Consider the following 19353-nt stretch of genomic DNA (forward strand, 5'->3'; position numbering starts at 1 on the left):
CCATTTCACTGAATTCACTCAGCTAACCAAACTTTTCTATCACAAGTGGAAGGCAAAAGATGATTGATATTGGAAGGAATGGCAGAGGCTTAGCAGCCTATGGGAGAAGTTCTAGAGCTTTCGAATCTTTCCCTGCCCCTCATTCTCCACCCTTCCTGTCCTCCTTTCTGACATCCATTCCTTCCTTCTTTATCCCAGCATGCCCCCCTTTCTCCAGCCATCAGTATCTCTCCCCTCTTTCTGTGCTTTCTTACAACTTGAAGATGCAACACGCCTACTCCCCCTCCTCGATGCCTCTGCCGAGGTGTCTGTTTTCCCAGCCTCAGCAACTTGTAATTGAATCTTCAGAAAGCTGGGGCAGGAAAAAAAAAATAGTGCTTTCTAGTCAATTTACACCCAACACCTTTGTAAGGTTCATGTGAAAACTATCCTGTGCAAAATGAATTGCTACTAAATTTATGAATAATTTATTTTTTTTTTTCAGAAAATCAGACGATTTGGTAAATAGATCACTAGACAAATGGAATTTCAATGGATTGGCTTCTCTGGGATTTGAGCTAGAAAGCAAAGGAGTAGACCCTCAGGTACCCGCTGTCTGAAACCGGTAATTTATATCTCAAGGGGCCTCAGGAAATGAGGAACTCACACTGTAAAGAAGGGAAAGATTCCCTGCGGCATTTCCTCACACCTTCTCCACCACTTTATGCAATAACACCAGACGTTAGCCGTCTGGATCAAATTCATGCCCATCCTAGCATACTGCTGCCATCCATTGTTTCTGGTTTCCCTTCCTGCTCTTGCCATTTTTATTATTACAGTTTATTTTTTGGTAGGGGTGGATGAAAAGGGTAGGACATGTTATGTCTTTTTAAATATTTATTATTTTTAAGCCACTCGAATGTCAGATTCTTCCCCAAACCAAGAGAGAACATACAAAAATACCACAAAAAGCTCTTCTGTTGTTTTTACATTATTTCCAGATCAGCAAGAATCACTAAAAATCTCCTAAGAATCCCTGGCTGTTTTCTGTGAGGTTCCCTCACTCAGCTCTGCATAATCCTAAAGTCTGGCCTTTCACCAGACTTCAGAAGCACATAACCTGAGTCTAGGTCAGACACCGAGGTCTGCCCCAGCTTATACATAAACCACAAAAGTTAAATCTAGAGGGAGGACAGAATGCTTCCCTTAACTTTTAATTTCAAAAAAATTCATCTGCAAGCAACTTCCTAAAATCATGAAGCCTCGGGCCACATGAGGCTGCCTGTGTGTTGGCTTCTCTTAGGTGCACAGAGCACATATTCTTTTCATTGATAGTCTCTGTTCTTGTTGGATCAGCATCTATTTTTCAAGCATATTTGAAAGTCAAAATTTTTACAAAATATTACATAATTGCATAGGAGTTAACTTGTCCAGTACTTCGGAAAGCTGGCAAAAGATTAGGTGGGCTCCAGTAATTTTTCTTACAATAAGGTCAAAGAGCGGATTTTGCATATATAATACAAATGCAGTTTGTGTTTCCCAAGAGCCCCTTAAAGTAACTTGAACTGCAATCTGGGTTTGCTGGTTTAGTCAAGTTTTATTTTGTTTGGGTTGCAGGATCGTGGCACAGCCCAAGTCCCAAGGCTGTGTTCCAATTAATACCTCCAAAGAAAGTGCCAGGCTATTTCGGCTCACAACCTGCTTCTATGATTTCAACTCAGCAGGGAATCTGGTTAAACTATGAGATGTGGCTATGCTGTAAACTAAGAACGTTAAAATAGCAGAAGTGAACATTTCTGTTTCTAAAAATGTACTAATTCCTACTGTAACTGCACTAACTCCGGCTCTGTCAGATTAGCACACTCTTTTTAACCGGCCTCCCTGCCGCAGCTCTCTTCCACGAACCCACCTGGAAAGTTCCATATGGCCAGGATTCATTTCCAACATCCATCCATCATTTCATTATTTGATCAAATAGTTGTTTAAGGCCTAGATACGCTGAGGATACAGCAGTGAATATAACATACAAAAATCACTCACCTTATGGAGCCTATGTTACCATTGCACATGTCCCCATGCTAACGTGGAGGATGAGTTGCCACTGCATTTGGGATAAAGTTCAGGCTAAAAGTCAATTGTAGAAGCAACTATAGCCTCACTAAAACCTGCTTCTTTTTCTCCTGACATAGACCAACACTACATTTCTCAGACTCCCTTGCAGTTAGGCCTTACGACTGACTACGTTCTGACCTACAGGAGGTGGATGGAAATAAATAACACGCTTCTAGGCCTGACCCATAAAGGTCTCTCACACTCAGTGCTCCACACTCTCACTTTCTATCTCTGCTACATGGATAACCACCTGAATTGAGGGGATATCAATAACTTTGCACAGAATGGAAAGAGCTTGCTTCCCTGGGTCACTATGTGGAAGTCTATCCACTAAACTCACAATGAACTATTAAATGAGCAAGAAATAAATTTAATTGCATTAAAATACTCAGATGTGGGGTGCCTGGGTGGTTCAGTCAGTTAAGTGTCCGACTCTTGGTTTTGGCTCAGGTTATGATCTCACAGTTCATGGGATCAAGACCCGTGTCGGGCTCTGTGCTGACAGCGCAGAGCCTGCTTGGGATTCTTTCTCCCCATCCCCTGCTCGCACACGTGCTCTCTCTTTCTCTCTCTCTCTCTCAAAATAAACAAACTTTAAAAAAATAAAATAAAATACTCAGATGCATTAGCTCTTTATTACCACAGTTAGTCTAGTTGGTCAAGATACCCCATAACCTTCTCTCCCATCTCCTTTCCTCACAATATCAACCTGGAGAGGAGAGTCCATTATATATTTTTTATTGTCCCCAGGCACGTCTGAGGCCTTCCATCTTCTTCATATGTACTGCTTTCCTTCTCTTCCCCCATCATTGACCCCTATAAAAATCCTGCTTCATTCAAAGTCAATTTGGGGCCTCTTCTCCCCTGTGAAGCCTTCCACACCCCTTAATTTCCCAGTGACCCCCTCTATCTTTCCATATCTTTCCCTTTCTCGTGTATATTCCTGTATTCTTGACACATACATAGAAGTTTAATCTGGCAAGATGACACTGGTTTTGCCTTCAAGCTAGACTTTGGTGACAGCAAGGACCTTTGAGCCTAATATCCTTCAGGAACATGACGGGCTCAAGGAAATAACTCAGTAAAAATTTCTTAAATGAAAGGAAGAGCCACCACACATGATGGGCCCTAAGAATCTAAATGAATTTCTCAAATCACTGTGAACTACAGGATGCTGATAAGCTGGTATAATTTCAGGGCTGTCTGCGTCTACTTACCTTGTATCTCCTTGGGTTTTACACATTTTAGGTACTAACTAAATGTTTGTTGGTGCTGATATATCAAAAAGCAACACTCAACTTCACCTTCTAAGCTGGCAGGATTTCTAGGACCCCATGTGTTTTGTTAAATGTTTGAAAATTTCTATATGGTTAAAATGCACAGGGACTAATCACTATTCTCATACGGTCAACAAGGAAAGGAACTCTGGGAACTTCCACAGTACTGGTGAGTTACGATTTCCACCATTTTTCTTTAGTTTGTTCTTTACAGGTGGTCATTTGGTCATATCCAAGTGCTTCTCCAAAAGTGGCTGTTTTTAAAAGAAAGACATGAAACTTGTCCCGAGTCTATTTTCTACCCCCTTATTTTTGTCTTAGCTGATTTAGTCAAGAACACAATTGCTTGGTGTGAAAGTTTACCCTAGAGTAGCAGTCTTGCTGCATAATAAAATCTATCTTCCTGAATACAGTAATGAATGCAAGATGATAAAACCACAGCCATATGCATGCAGGATTCTTCCCCCACCCCTGAGGACCATTGAGAACTGAGGGCTGGAAACCATACTGTAACGTATGACATAGCACTCATCCCTTGAACAGCATGCAGAGTCGGCTCCCCAACAGGAGGTGGGAAGCAGAGTAGTACATTTCTAACCAGTTAGAACCAATCAATTATACTCAACCACATTCTAGAAGGATTTTTCCCCCCAACGTTCAATTGTTTGAAGAGAATGGAGTTCTCTATTGATTCTAGATGAAGGTGAGAACAGGGGAGAGAAGACCGAGAGGGGCTAGTATAGGGGAGAAATATACCTTGAGTGCAAAGAGATTATGTGTGACCCACAATTCTTATATCATAACAGTCAATGAATGGTACAAAGCTGATTTGTGAATAGAGTACCCACTCTGAATTGCAAATTGGGTCCAAAAACTTCACAAGAGGAAAAGGATGTCCTTATCCATGCTTCTTTTTGGCCTGCAAATTTATTTTGGTAAACTTTCAGAGCATGCCAGTTACTTCCATGGGTCTTGGTATTTAGCCTCCCCTGTTCTTGGCCAGTGTAGAACAGAAAAAAATCAAAGCAAAGATGGGCAGTAGGTAAGCTGTCCAGCTGAGAGAGCAGGAGTAGAGTGGACAATGGAAGAGAGAAAACCCCAAATTGTAATGAGTGATGAGTCTACTTAGAGAAATGTATTTATAGATATGCTACATACACAAGGACGCATGTATATACATATACACATGCTACATTGACATATATGTATATACCACTACGGTATAATAACGTGTGTGTGTGTGTGTGTGTGTGTGTGTGTGTGTGTGTGTTTGTGAGAGTTACTCACTAGACCAGAGTTTTTCAAATTTGGCATTATTAACATTTGGGGTCAGAGAAGTCTCTGTTTTAGGGAGCCATCCTGTGCATTGTAAAATGTTTAACAGCATCCCTGGCCTCTATCCACTAGATGCCAGTATCACCCTTTGTCCCCTGGTTGTACCAAACAGAAATGTCTTCAGACATTGCCTAATGTCTCTGGAGGACAAAATCATTCCCAGCTAAAAACCACTGTACTAATAAACCAATGCTTTCTCAAGCCACAGCCCAGGAACCTGCATTTTTAATAACTTTCCCAGATGAATTAAATGCTGCTACCCAAGGCACTGCATTTTGCAAAATGTGTCACTCACACGAGCTTCTAACAAGCAGCATTTAAGGCTTATTAACCTTGTGAGTTCCTCCAGCAGCTAGCACATATCCCAGCTTATAACTGTGCTCCAGGCGTGTGTTCTGAGTGATAGAGCACATTTCTCAGGTGGGGGAGTTGTCTCTGGGACATGAGCCAGGCCCTACTTCACCTCGCTAGGGGCTGGGGGCCACTTTTACGCAGGCTTGCGAAGGAAGAGGGCAGCAGGAGGAGAAGGGAGCATGCAGTTGTGGTTGAGGTTGATGGGGCGGAATTCACCAAGTGGTTCTGTGCTGAGACCAATGCAGGCTTTATCATCGTAATCTGTGAGGACTCTGGAAACTGTCTACCCCAAGAATCTGAACATTGTGCTACACATGGGCTTATGTTTCCAAGTGATAAAGTACAACTTAACTTTGATTCTATACACACAGAGTCCAGAACACGTCAGCAAAAGCTTGACCAAAGTACCTATTCTGACCCATAAAAATCTTGAGCAATCACCCTTGAAAAGTGTCCCCCCTGGACTGACAAAAATAAAACCCTTTTATCTTTCATACCTATTCAAAGAACCATGACCTGATGCTCTGTCTTGAAAATCCAGCCTGAAACAAATTCCTTTTATTTTTTCCATCAATTAACGTCTCCAAGTCCAATTGTATTGTTGTTTATATTATTGCTCTGGTTTCCTATTGCTGCTATAATAAATTACCACATAAACTCAGTGGCTTAAAACCACACACATTTGCTATCGTACAGCTCTGGAAATCAGAAATCTGAAGTCAGTCTCCCTGGGCTAAAATCAAAGTGTCAGCAGGGCTGGGTTCTTTCTGGGGACTCTAGGGAAGAATCTGTTTTCTTGTCTTTTCCAGCTTTCAGAGGCTGCCAGCCTTCCTTGGCTATTGGCCTCCTTTCTTCATCGTCAAAGGCATCAACAAAACATTCTCAAAATCTGTATGACTCTGACCCTTATGCCTCTGTTCAAAAGGACTCTTTTAAGAGGGTCCATCCAGATAATCCAGGATAATCTCCTGTCAAAATCCTTAATTTAACCATATCTGCAAAGTCTCTTTTGCCATATGAGGTAATAGTCATAGGTTTTGGGGATTAGAATTTGGATGTTTTGGGGGTCAGGGGATCCATTATTCTGCCTACCACATATATTGTTGAACAAATGACATTTAATTTCACTGTGCCATCCCAGATGTAATATTTCAGGCCTAATGTGACTACAAAACACTAAAATCACCCATTCTATCAGCCTTTCCCTCCTTGAAGAAGCTAAATCCCCCCCCTCCTTTTTTTTATCAGAAAGAAAAAGATAGCTAAGAATCTCAATTTAAATCCTGGTCAGGGCGCCTGGGTGGCTCCATCGGTTAGGCGTCTGACTTCAGCTCAGATCATGATCTCACTGTTCGTGGGTTTAAATCCCACTTTGGGCTCTGTGCTGACAGCTCAGAGCCTGGAGCCTGCTTTGGATTCTATGTCTCCCTCTCTCTCTGCCCCTCTCCTGCTCACGTTCTGCCTGTCTGCCTCTGTCTGTAAAATAAATTAACATTAAAAAACAACAACAGCAACAACAAAAAACCCCACACAAATCCTGGTCGTATGGTTGCTGAACTGAGCAAGTTCACACCCAATTACTGTTTGTTCTTCCTACGCTCTTCCCTAGTCATTTCATTGTACCTTTCAGAAGGTGATATGCAACTCAGACAATCTGAATTTCACATCCTACGCACTCTCTCTTTATTGTTATAGGCGACTCATAAATGTCAATGGACATCTTCAGGAGCAACGTTTTAGGTGTTAATAATGTAGGAAAGCTTTCCTGTTGGCCAATAGGCCCCTTCAGGGTCAGCACGCTGGCCATGCTGGTGAGCACTCATCCCCCAAGCTCAAGCTCCCACCACGCAGTACGTTGGCAGTTCACCCTCTGGCCTATACTGGTGAGCCCCGTAGGGACTTCACGTCCTCTGGTGTCCAGACAGATGACTCCCAGAGAGTTTGACTGCTCATCATATTCAAAGACGCTTACAGAAGAATGCCTGTACTGGCATCCTCACGGGTTTGCACGGCCCTACAGTGAGGTCTTAGCCTGCTGGCAGCATTATCAGGCCAGCTTCCAGCAGATGCAGAAACCAGCAGGTCCAACTGGGTTGTGGAGACAGCGCTGGGCTTAAGTGCACACAGAGGCAGAGCCAGAGTTTGCAATGGTGTAAAATAAATATTAGATTCTTAAATAACCAGGTGATATAAACACATTTACTACTGTTTCTCTAACTTCATTTTATTTTTTATTTTTATTTTTTTTTAAACGTTTGTTTATTTTTGAGACAGAGGGAGACAGAGCATGAACAGGAGAGGGTCAGAGAGAGAGAGGGAGACACAGAATCGGAAACAGGCTCCAGGCTCCGAGCTGTCAGCACAGAGCCCGACGCGGGGCTTGAACTCACGAACCGCGAGATCATGACCTGAGCCAAAGTCAGACGCTTAACCGACTGAGCCACCCAGGTGCCCCTCTAACATCATTTTAAAAGGAAGTTTCCATATTGTGTTTGCTTAGGTCTCGCATTTAATGGTAAAATTTGCCTATATTCCTCGTTGAGTCCTCATTCTTAACTCTGTCTTGTCACTCAGCTGAATGGCGGATTGTTGTTCTTGTTTTTGTGTTTTCATGTGCTTGCTTTGGAAAAGAAAATTTTGAAATCCTTCCTCTTCCCCACACCCCACTTCACACAGAGGCTGACACACGCATTGCTGATAAGACTGGAACACCGTTTGGGGCAAATTCCAACTAGTTCCGGGTTTCCACAAACATCTTACTGTATTCTTTGTCTATTTTAAAAGCAGGAAAATAAGACCATCCTATGGGACCACGCTCAGATGAAACCTCTAAAGAAATGCCCTGGGAAGCAAGGGATGGGGAAGGCTCTGTGAATCGGAAGAGGTTGGCCAGCAATAGTATGTTTGGTGTCTACAAGCAGGCACTGAGGGATGGCTGGAAACATAAGTGATCTTCCCTGAGGAATGTGAAAACCCTTCCCAGGGCTCACAGAGCAGAGCAGTAGGGGCTTACTGATAAGGTCTGAGAATCTGGTCCTGCGATGCTGGTGAGCAAGGGTGTCCTCCCTCTCTCAAACAATCGATAAAATAAGCAAATAAATCCACAAGAGAACACCCTCCTCCTATTGCAGATTCCAAGGGACCTCCCAGACCACCCCAGTAGGATGCTTCTCAACTACCACCCAAAAAGAAAAAAAAAAAAAAAGGAAAAGAAAGAAAATGAGCCCTTTTCCTTTTCTTGCCTTTTTTTTTTTTTTAATCAAAGTTCAATCTTTCATCCTCATGTAAGTAGTCAAAGCCGTTACAAGCCTACTGCTGACACATCAAACGCTTTAGCTTCAGTCTGGCCTGCTTCCAGGAAGATGAAAAGAACAATCATTCAGAACTCACACCTCCCATGAGTTATGAACCATTCCTGAAAGGAAGGAAATAACCCCATCGTGGAGGAGAAAGGGCATTTTTCATATTCCTCAGGTTGTCCACACCACAGCAAAACTGGAGATGCGTGGAGGAAGAGGCCCCATGAGGGCTCGACAGGAGCAAGTCTCTACAAATACTGACCCCCAAGACAGAAAGCCAAGCGTCACTGAGGAACTGTTTCTCTGAAACCTTTCAGCTGACTTTTAAGTTTGGCTACCAAAAACAGTATATGTGCACCACCTGTCTTATATATTGTTTTATTTTATTTCCAATGTTTCGTTTGCATTTATCATTTGCCCCAAACTAGGCTGAGAGTTTTATCTTCCACAAGTGCCTCAGTCTTCCTAGCTCCACAGCGAAGCCACAGTAACATCACAAGTGTTTCGTTTTCACTTAAACACCTACTTGGAGGGTCATGAGCTAGAGCTGAAAGTCAATCCAATATGTGTGTGCTCCAGTAAGGTTTCCTGAGGAACAAAATTATCTGTTGTCTTGAAATGAATTAGTCCTAATTAAGGTCTATCTGGATCACCTCACTGTATTGACAAAATTATACTTAACAAGTCTTTGGGATATTTCCTAAATACGGTACGCTTGAACACCCTGCTAAAAAATAAGATTACACTTACACTTCATTTTCATTTTTGAATAGCAGTGGGCTAGTTATAGCATTTTGGCTTTCGTTTGCCCATTCAGCAAACATTTGAGTTTCTGTGTGTTACATATAGTGTTCTTTAAATAAAAAATTTCAAAATCTTCATTCAATATACATTACTTTTTACAGGTCTCTATTTTGTATCAAGTGACAATTTCCTGAAATTCTAACAAAATCTAAAATGGTTAAGTAAAATATGAAGGAGTCCTATAAACACCCTGACCTCCATTAAGGGGCACTGTCCAGGGAGACCAGAGATTTCTGGCACTATTCATTCAAACTAGGGGTGCCCCTGGGGATTGGTCTTCTCAACCAATTCAAAGTTTGTGTTCTGAGACAAACAGGCTACAACCCAATCTTGGCTAGCTCTTGGGATGATCATAATCTAGGCCAAAAATTATCAAAGGAAAAGAAGTATACAGGCTGTTGGAAACAGCTGTGGAAGGGGTGGGAGGAGGGTCCCAGTTTGAGCCAAAGCTAGCATTCTGACATGTCTGGGCAAGCCCAGTGAAAGGGAGAGGTTCATCTACTTAGTCTCTGGTGAGGGGGAAAAAAAAATCCATCCTAAGGGAGAAAGAGATTAACACAACAGAATCATTGGTTCCAAAGCCTAATCATAGAAGCAAGGCGTTATTGCAAATACAACTTGGCATCTGTCACTCAGTCATCCCAAGTCCAGTGTCATGGATGGCTGTGTTGGTACTAGGGGAGAAAGATACTGGAAATAAAGCCTAAAAATCTGTGTCCTTGAAACCTCTGACATTCAAATACAGACCCCACTGATCTTGGATTCCTATAATTGAGTAAACCACACAGAAAAGAAAGTGTTCCTGGTCCTTCCCACTTCCCCTCCACACTTTATCATCACAGGTCTCCAGGGTATTAGCAGCGATGTGCAATCAAAGCGAGTGGAAATAGTAGCCATGCTAGGCTGAAAAGCAAAGTGCCTATGACATGGTGGCAGTGCTAAAAAGAGGAAACAATGGCAGACAGACCATGGTAGAAGATGGACTTTTATCCAGTCCAGGAAAATGAGATTTCCTGTATCATGAACTCTGACTTGCTAAGAAGACTGTCAATCAGTGTCCAACATTGGACAATATGAAACAGCACCTAATAGACAAGGCAGAGGTATATTCTCTGACAAATGGATTTATATGTTGGTCAGGTAGAAAGAAAAAGTGGCCTTTTACAGAAAGAATGAATTATATTAAATCAATCTTGAGGAATAACATCAGGCCAGGTTCAGAAGCATTATCTTGTAATCTTGGCCAGAACATGCTACAAAGAGGCCAGAAAAGGGAAGGTACCTGTGTGAGGTGGCATCTGGATGGAAAGCTTGCCTGGCCATGTATAGCTCTGTAACTGTGACAATACCTCAGCAACCACAGACATTTTTTTCAAGACGGATGGAGAACCAGGCCTGGACAGGTCAAATCCTTAACCTTATAGGTAGGAATGGAAAAAAGCTCTATCCTACAGAAAGGACTGGGTTCAGGACTGGGTTGTTTAGGCCATAGCTAGGACAGCAGTTCAAGTGCTTGTCAGAACTTCCCTAAATGCTTCAGTGAAAACCAAGGATAGTCTCCATAGTTCCTATGAAACTAAAGGAAGAAGAGTGGAAGGCCACCTTTGATTGGAAATCAAAGGAAAGCCAATCCACTTAAAATAGCCACCAGGACTTTAGTGGTGAGTGGACCAGACACAAGCCCCTCAGAACATGCCCAGGGGCTCTCTCTAAAGACCAGTGTTGAAGAGAAAAATACGTGTGGGGCGGGGGGGGGGGGGGGGGAGGACTAGGACTCGGGGAGGCAATGGTTCAGAAATATCAAGCATTTTATTATACCAGGCCAACTGGAAGATGATGGCAATGTCTTGAAAACAGGCAGATTAAGTGAAAGCCTACTTACAGAAGATGAAATATCCAGCCCTTTTCTCACGAAGAAATCCAGTGTTCCCACTGGTGAGGATGATCTACTGAGCCTTTTAAACCGTCTAGTCTCAGATGGCCTCTAGGCTCAATTCTTGTTTGCTTTTTGGCAAACCCTCCCAAGCAGACTCTTACTTTGAAATCACAAGTGGCGATTCTCTAGGATCAATTCTGCCTGGAAAATGGTTGCCTTCAACATTTATTGCAACATTTTATCACAACAATCATAAGATATGCCAATGGTGGGGGAACTTGAGCAACCACAAGAAGGTAAGGATTCAAAATCCACAGTTTTCAACGGGTCTAATGGATTTTACTTTTTTTTTTTTTAACATTTTTTTAATGTTTATTTATTTATTTATTTATTGCATTTACATGGAGAATTTATTCTTTATTTTTTTTTAATATATGAAATTTATTGTCAAATTGGTTTCCATACAACAGCCAGTGCTCATCCCAAAAGATGCCCTCCTCAATGCCCATCACCCACTCTCTCCTCCCTCCCACTCCCCATCAACCCTCAGTTTGCACTCAGCTTCCAAGAGTCTCTTATGCTTTGGCTCTCTCTCCCACTCTAACCTCTTTTTTTTTTTCCTTCCCCTCCCCCATGGGTTTCTGGATCCTGGGTTTTACTTTAAAAAGCAGAAGAGGGGGCGCCTGGGTGGCTCAGTCAGTTAAACGTCTGACTTCAGCTCAGGTCATGATCTCACATGGGTTCCAGCACTGACAGCTCAGAGCCTGGAGCCTGACTCTGATTCTGTGTCTCCCTCTCTCGCGGCCCCTACCCCACTCACACTCTGTCTCTCGAAAATAAATAAAACGTTAAAAAAAAAAAAGCAGAAGAGTTCTCAAAACTTGGAAATGTAAGGAGCAGTGCTAGCACCAGAATGTTCATAGCAAAAATTTTAAATGACTCTATTCTCAAACATTCCTAATTCCGAAAGGTACATAGTAATGGAGGAGGGGACTCTCAGTTACACACATATTCCAATGCTATAGGCAAAAGACTGAAAATCTTTGTAAAGAGGCCATTTCTTTCATCTAACATTTATACATAAGGTATCTGCATTGAAATATGCTCAAAACTCCAAATATGATCTAACATTAGAGCTGTAGAAGTAACAATCCCCATGAATGTGGAAATGATACTAAACTTCAGATAATGCTTTTTTTAAATGCTTATGAAAACATAGTTCATGAAGACATGAGCAGCTCTGTGCCTTAAGCTCAGTACAAACCAGGAAAGTTTCCAGATTCTAAATCAAGAAGGAAAACTGGGAAACCACATGATTCAAAGGAACAAACCCCTGTAAGGGCTCCTTCTGACTCCAGTTCTAGCCTTCATTACTTTGTGCCTAAGTTACTTAACTTCCCTAAATTTCAATTTCTTCATCTGTAAATTAGTAAAACAACAGCACTCAGTGTCACAGAGTTCATGTAAAGCGTAGAATAAGATGATGGAGGAAAAGCTTTTAGGCCAGTGCCTGGTGCATAGTAAGTGCTCATTAAATGTTAGCTCTTACAAATGTTTAAAGTCAAATTAATTTTGAATCCCAGCCAGCTCCATAAATGAATAAGTGAGTAGCCTTGGGCAATTTATTTAATCTGAGTCTTGGTTATTTTATTACTAAACAATGCCATTTTCCCCACAAAGCTGCTGTGAAAATTTTATGAGTGAATATGCTTCAAGTGCCCAGCACTTGTACTTGATCTATAAAAGTTACTGATAAAAATGAACCTTCAGCACCCTCACCCCCACCCTGCTTTCTTTAGGATCCTCCATTCAAAGTATGTTTCACTGGCCAAGAGAACAGGGCTGTGAAAGGTATAGGGCTGTGGTGGCTTTTCCTCTGAATTAGTTGGAGAACATTTGTGTTTTTCTTGGCACTAGGAACACATGGGGTAGTCTTTGGGGTGCACAGTAGTATATACATCGCCCATGTATTTGCATAAAGTTTCAAAGCACTTTCTTGATATATGCAGTATGACAGCTGCTGTCACAATATATTTATATAAGTTCTACACAGATTTTATAAAATAAACTTGCAAATGTTTGTTTTCCTAAGGAGGGGTGTGTTTGGGGGGTTGATGGAGATAATCATTTCATCTCACTCTAGAAAGTAACACATGCTGGCACGCTCCCTTGCTGTATTGCCACAAGAAGGCTGGTGTTCCCTATGAAGACGTGAGGCAACCCCACAGATACAGTAGGTCACTCTATAACCATTTTTTTTAAAAAATGCTTTTTCTGGAAAAAAGAGCATTAATGGGCACCATAGCCACAATCCATCTAAGGCCTAATGGGAATATGAAATAGGTGGCTGTGACTTTCAGCACCCAGAATCCCTCAGGCAAACTGTCATAGCCCCAGCTGACTTTCCATCTTTCCATATGATGGAGTTGATGAGAAAGACAATGACAATTCCTTACCAACATATGCCAACGTTTATCTCCGCCTTCTTTCAGAGCACCAGAAGAATTGTCTGGATTGCACAAATCTTTCCCTCAAAGACGTCAAGGTAATTTATAATCAAATTATCTTCTATAGCATCTCCTAAACTAGTACTTTGTGGAATCCTGTTTCATAAGAGGTTACTAGGACTTCCATTACATGACTCCTATAAAGAAAGAGTAAGGTTGTGCAAAACAAAGTTAAATAGCTTTCTTTATTGCAAGACTTTTCTTATCCTTCAATGCATATGGATATCCAACAGGGACATTATAGGATATGGTGTTTCTCAAACTTATTTGACCACAGAACCGTTTTATAATGGCATCTGAACATATTCCAGTACAATATAATGAGGAACACAATTCGGAAAACGCTAGTCAACTACAATTTACTGCTATACACCTGCCCTAAGTATCTACAGCAACAGGGTCTTTGCTCTTCGGGCAAATTTCTTGGCGACAATTTTTGGTTAAACAAGTTCTTATATTGAGCAATCAATATTCTTTCATTGAGCAAGCATTTCCATCTCCTCAAAGCCTTCCCCTCCCATAAATACTACATTATATAATATACTCTTCAAATTCAACATTACATTTTGATAGATTCCTAAAACCATTTTAACAATGTTTTGCTTTATTTTTTTTTTTTCATTTGAGGGATACTATCAATATAAGTTATCTCAGGATTCCTGTTAATTTTTTTCAGGATTATCTTGATTTTTTTTTTCAGAACCTTTACACATTTTTTACTATAGAAGAAAAGAATTCTTGACTTCAACATGGCCTTTTTCCAATTCCATAAACCAGGTCACCCTACCAATATGTGGCATTTCTGGAATATTTATAAATACCATAGTATGAAAACTACCTCCCACATCCTCTGAAAACATAGCTGGCTACAAATTCCCCAGGCAGACTATGTGGGATATGTGGTTTCCATGCCTTTAAAAGAAGGTATTTGTAGGATATGCTAAGGAGTATTTCAACCAAGTCTTTCTCTAGTTTTTGGGAGCAGGGGGTTTTGTTTTGTTTCGGTTTTGGTTTTGGTTTGGTTTTTTGCCTAGCAAACTTGCCCCTCAATACCTGCCTCTAGGTGGCCTGTAAAAAGTGACATATTATAAACAAACAGAACTCTTACAGATTCCTCAGTAGGTGGTAATGGAAGAAAACAAACATCCAAGGGAAAAGCTGTTTACCTCTGTAACTCCCTTTAGATGAGACCACATGGGACTACAAGTGAGGCCCTGATAGCCCTGGGCTAGGTGAGGTCAAGTAGCTGTGCAAATGGAATTTAAAAAGGCAGGAGCTTTGGGGATCAGGCAAGGACACCAGACTGGGAGCAGCCAGAAGGATCAGTACCCTTCCCAGTGTCTCTCTTCCACTTGTGTCCAGTGTTTTCAAGAGGCAGGGATCAAAATAGTATGAATTTCAATCTCTAGCCCCTTATTTCCCTGATATTGAAATTAAAATAATAATATCAAAAAAAACATTATTTTGTTAAATGTGAGAGGTTTGAAGCAGCTTCTCCATTAATATTTTTCATTTTTACTCATGACCTTCAATTTTGTCTCAACATGCATGGGTAATTTTATATCCACACTTCAAGGACTATTTTTTATTAATTTATGCCTCCAGTGCCTATCATAATATATTTTTCTAAAATTTTTTTTTTCAACGTTTATTTATTTTTGGGACAGAGAGAGACAGAGCATGAACGGGGGAGGGGCGGAGAGAGAGGGAGACACAGAATCGGAAACAGGCTCCAGGCTCTGAGCCATCAGCCCAGAGCCTGACGCGGGGCTCAAACTCACGGACCGCGAGATTGTGACCTGGCTGAAGTCGGACGCTTAACCGACTGCGCCACCCAGGCGCCCCGCATTTTTCTAATAAATAATTACAGTTTTTGTTGACAGACTGCAATACCATTGGGTAATCTACCTTTTCACTCAAAATCCTAGCAAGCAATTTTCATGATTTTTTCATAATTAACATTTTATTGCCCATTTAATATTTCATTATGTTGAGGATATTCTTTACGATGAACTCATAAACACTGTTCCAAATTCTAATTCTCTTAGTCTAGAAAGGTCTCAGACAGAATCATTCAGGCTAGTCACCATATCTCCAGCTGGCTGTCCATCTTTCCATAAAAAGGAGTTAGCTAGATGTGAAAGACAATGAAATTTGTCCATAACTACACATGGACTCCTCTCTTCCCCTTCAGGTAGATGGAGCCCACGCGTGGTGTCTCCTCCTCTCAAGTGGACAATGTGCATATCTGGGAGTCTCTAGATTGGAGTCCAGCAAAGATATCTTATGGGCATTTCTGGACAGACGCACAGGAATCAAAGGGCAATCGTAATGCTAAGAAAACTGGGAAAGGGGCAAAACATGATTTATATTTAAATTAGACATGGATTTCTAATCTGGGCTATATGTGGAAAGCCAACCTTAAACTAGTGGTTTTCAAAGTTTTGCTTTTCTGTTTTTGTTTTTGTTTCAGTTTTTTTTTTTTTTTTTTAATCTCAGTATCCCTTTACAGTCTTAAAAACTATGGATCCTATCAAAGAGTTGCTGTTTACGTGGGCTATGCCTATCTATCAATATTTATTGTATTAGAAATTAAAACTAAGAAGGGCACCTGGGTGGCTCAGTCAGTTGTGTCCAACTCTTGATTTCAGCTCAAGTCATGATCTCATGGTTTGTGAGATCGAGCCCCACATTGGGCTCTGCACTGACAGTGAGGAGCCTATTTCGGATTCTCTCTCCCCTTCTGTCTTGCCCCTCCCCTGCTTATGTGCACTCATGCGCTTGTGCTCACTCTCTCTAAGTAAATAAATAAAAATTCAAAAAAAAAAAAGAAATCAAACTGAGAAATTTCTAATGTTTATTTACTTTTGAGAGACAGAGAGGAGAGAGAGAGAGAGCGCACGCACGTGAGTGGGAGAAGGGCAGAGAGAGACAGAATTCAAAGCAGGCTCCAGGGTCTGAGTTGTCAGCAAAGAGCCAGATGCAGGGGGGCAGGGGGGGCTCTTACTCATGAGCCATGAGATCATGACCTAAGCCAAAGTTGGAGGCTTAACCAAATAAGCCACCCAGACACCCCAAAACTGAGAAATTTTTAAAACTTGTTCATTTTAAAAGAACAAAAATCTATTGCATCAACATAGATAACACATTTTTATGAAAAATATCTATACCATTCAAAATAACACAAAACAATTAGTGAGGGAAGCAGCACTATTCTACGTTTTTGCAAATCTTTTAAGGGCTTGCTTAACAAGATATTGAATTTTCCTACTCGCTTCTTTCAATTTATTGTAATGTGTTGTTTTGGGTGCAGTATATGAAGAAACTCCAGCCTTACACAGATTTGTAGTCAGAAAATAGAGGCGAATTTTAAGAGCCATTTCATATCATTGTGGATACTCTTTTTTGATGCTATACCAAAATTCAACAATTTTAAAAGTTGGTTGTAATGTGAAATTCAAAACCATATCTCATAGGTTAAGTGGAAATTTTCCCCATGCATGATTTTGTATCACTATGTATTGGTCATTTGGAAAATATTGATTTAGGTAGATCTCCCAAATGTTGGTACGTTTCATTATCAGATATCAAAAAGAAATTACATTTATTAATACAATCTTTCATCTCTTCATAAAAGTCTTTAAATATTAGAAATATGTCAAGTTCACAGTGGCAAATACAAGGTTTCCAAAATTCTAATTTTCACATGAAAGCTCAAATTTTTATCACTGATTTTATCACTAGACTGCCATTTATTTTCTTTTAAGTGACACTCCTTTTTTTTAATTTTTGAGAAAATGTCTGCCAAATGCCTAGTCTGAATAATTTGCCTGCCTATCATTCTTTCAAGTAAAAATGGAATTCCCTGGAAAAAACATGCTGGCTCAGCTCCCAACTCAAATAAACACATAAGTGATTTTCCTTTAGATATCCACTGTATTTCAATATTCAGCAGTATTTTTTTCACACTTCTCATGTTAAAATGATGTGTATTCAAGAGTAAAACTTAATAAAAACAATTTTTTGTTTCATCCAAAAAATTTTTAAGTAAAAATGGCTTATAAAAAATTTTTTTTAACTAAGAGTACCTGATGGTGACCAATATAATGACCACTTTGGTGCCACTGCCTTGACCCATGCTAAGGCTGTAGCACTTTTACCCGCTGTCAGCATAAATGTGAACATAGCAAAAAAGGCAAAAAGTGTTTTAGTATTATGATAAAAATAGTTTTAAACTCATAAACCCTCTGAAACAGTCTTGAGGACTCCCAGGGGTCCATGGATTACACTTTGAGAACCGCTGACTCGAATGCCTTGACTTTCGCATTCTTGAGGTCTACCTCCATGAAGTAATTCTTATAACCATGATAAACAAACCAAAGGATAGCAGCACACTTGGGTCACAGAAATGAACTCTATGGTCCCAGGGAAACACTGTACATCATCACTTACGTCGGCAAATTCACTTAGTGGACTGTAATGCCATATGGACTTTGGAACAACAAAGGGATAATCAACACCACCCACAGAGCCAGCCAGATATGGGCAATCAAAGCTTGAAAACACCAGTTTTGCTCCAGTAAAACTGTCAAGGATCCATATTAGTCATTTACACCCATATTGTCAGATATCCAATAGAAAAAAAAGAAAGCCTTTTGTGTGGGTAAAAAATGCAGTATAAACCCAGGAGGCAAGACTGAGAAAGAGCAGATGCTTGTGTCTCTAGAGTTTGTACTTTTCTCTAAAAACACATCTGTCATCAACTTCAACCTAGAAGACCAACAAAGTACTTTTATAAATAAACACAGTGGCCATTTTCATTTTAGTGACTCTGAATTCTTGGTATTCAATCTGATGGCCGTGAAACACCAGCTAACCCTCCTCCAGTATGCTTTGGGGAGGGTGTCTTCACAAGATGGTCACTGTCTTGAATAAACCAGAACCTACAAGAATCAGACCTGATGTGCTATAGTCAACAACATGGCATTTTTAGCTACTTGTTTAGAATTTCCGTCTAAAGAAAGATATATGAGAAGTTTCCACATTCCTCCCATTTCAAAACCCAAGAAATCCTTGCATTAAGTTGACTCACAAAGAAGAAATAATCCAGTGGAGAACCTGTGATTCATAAAAATGATGGTGGTTGAAATGTTTCATTGCCTAATAAAGTCATCCTTTGACTCTACCTGGTCCTGTTTCCCTACCACTGCTCCAAATCTGTCTGCCTAGAGCCATGACCCTGTCCCAGTTCCTACAGCAATCAGGGCAAAAGAAAGTAGGGGGTCAACCAGTCTCAATCCTCTACCTTCCCATCTCCCCAGAGGTACCTGATACTAGATTACTTTCTTTCTTGCTAGGCTGGGCCAAGAGCAATGTTCTACTCGTAAACCCAATGTAGGGTATCTGGAATTGTTCCTGAAACTCCAGAAGTTCTTGAGCCTTTATCCTGACATCTCCTGGTCATGGGCTTCCCCTGCCCTCCCAAAATCCCTGGTGCTGGACAAGCTAACTAATAAACACTGTTTCAACTTCCAAACAAAGGTAAAATCCTAACAGGTAGGTCAGAAATATCCTGGCAGCTCTAACTCCAGAGCTTTTCCTTTTAGGAACTAACTACCCAGGAACACACCCTATGCTCCCCTGCTATGTCCTAAATCTGGTTCATAGACAAACATGCCTGCCACCTGAAATCAGTACTATTCTCCCCTCTGCCTTCACCCAAAGTGACTCATGCTTTATGGCTAAGCTTTTGCATGAGCCCCTTTTAAATCACTGAACACTTATTCTGCCTGCTATCCAGGACCTAGAGT

General features: G+C 40.8%; 1 protein-coding gene across 4 annotated transcripts in view; it reads right to left on the reverse strand.

Annotated features, from left to right (window-relative positions):
- BMPER (BMP binding endothelial regulator) overlaps positions 1-19353 on the reverse strand; it is a 250671-nt gene that overhangs the window by 116309 nt on the left and 115009 nt on the right. The window lies entirely within an intron of this gene.

Source organism: Acinonyx jubatus, chromosome A2, assembly GCF_027475565.1.
Source record: "Acinonyx jubatus isolate Ajub_Pintada_27869175 chromosome A2, VMU_Ajub_asm_v1.0, whole genome shotgun sequence".
Taxonomy (NCBI): Eukaryota; Metazoa; Chordata; class Mammalia; order Carnivora; family Felidae; genus Acinonyx; species Acinonyx jubatus.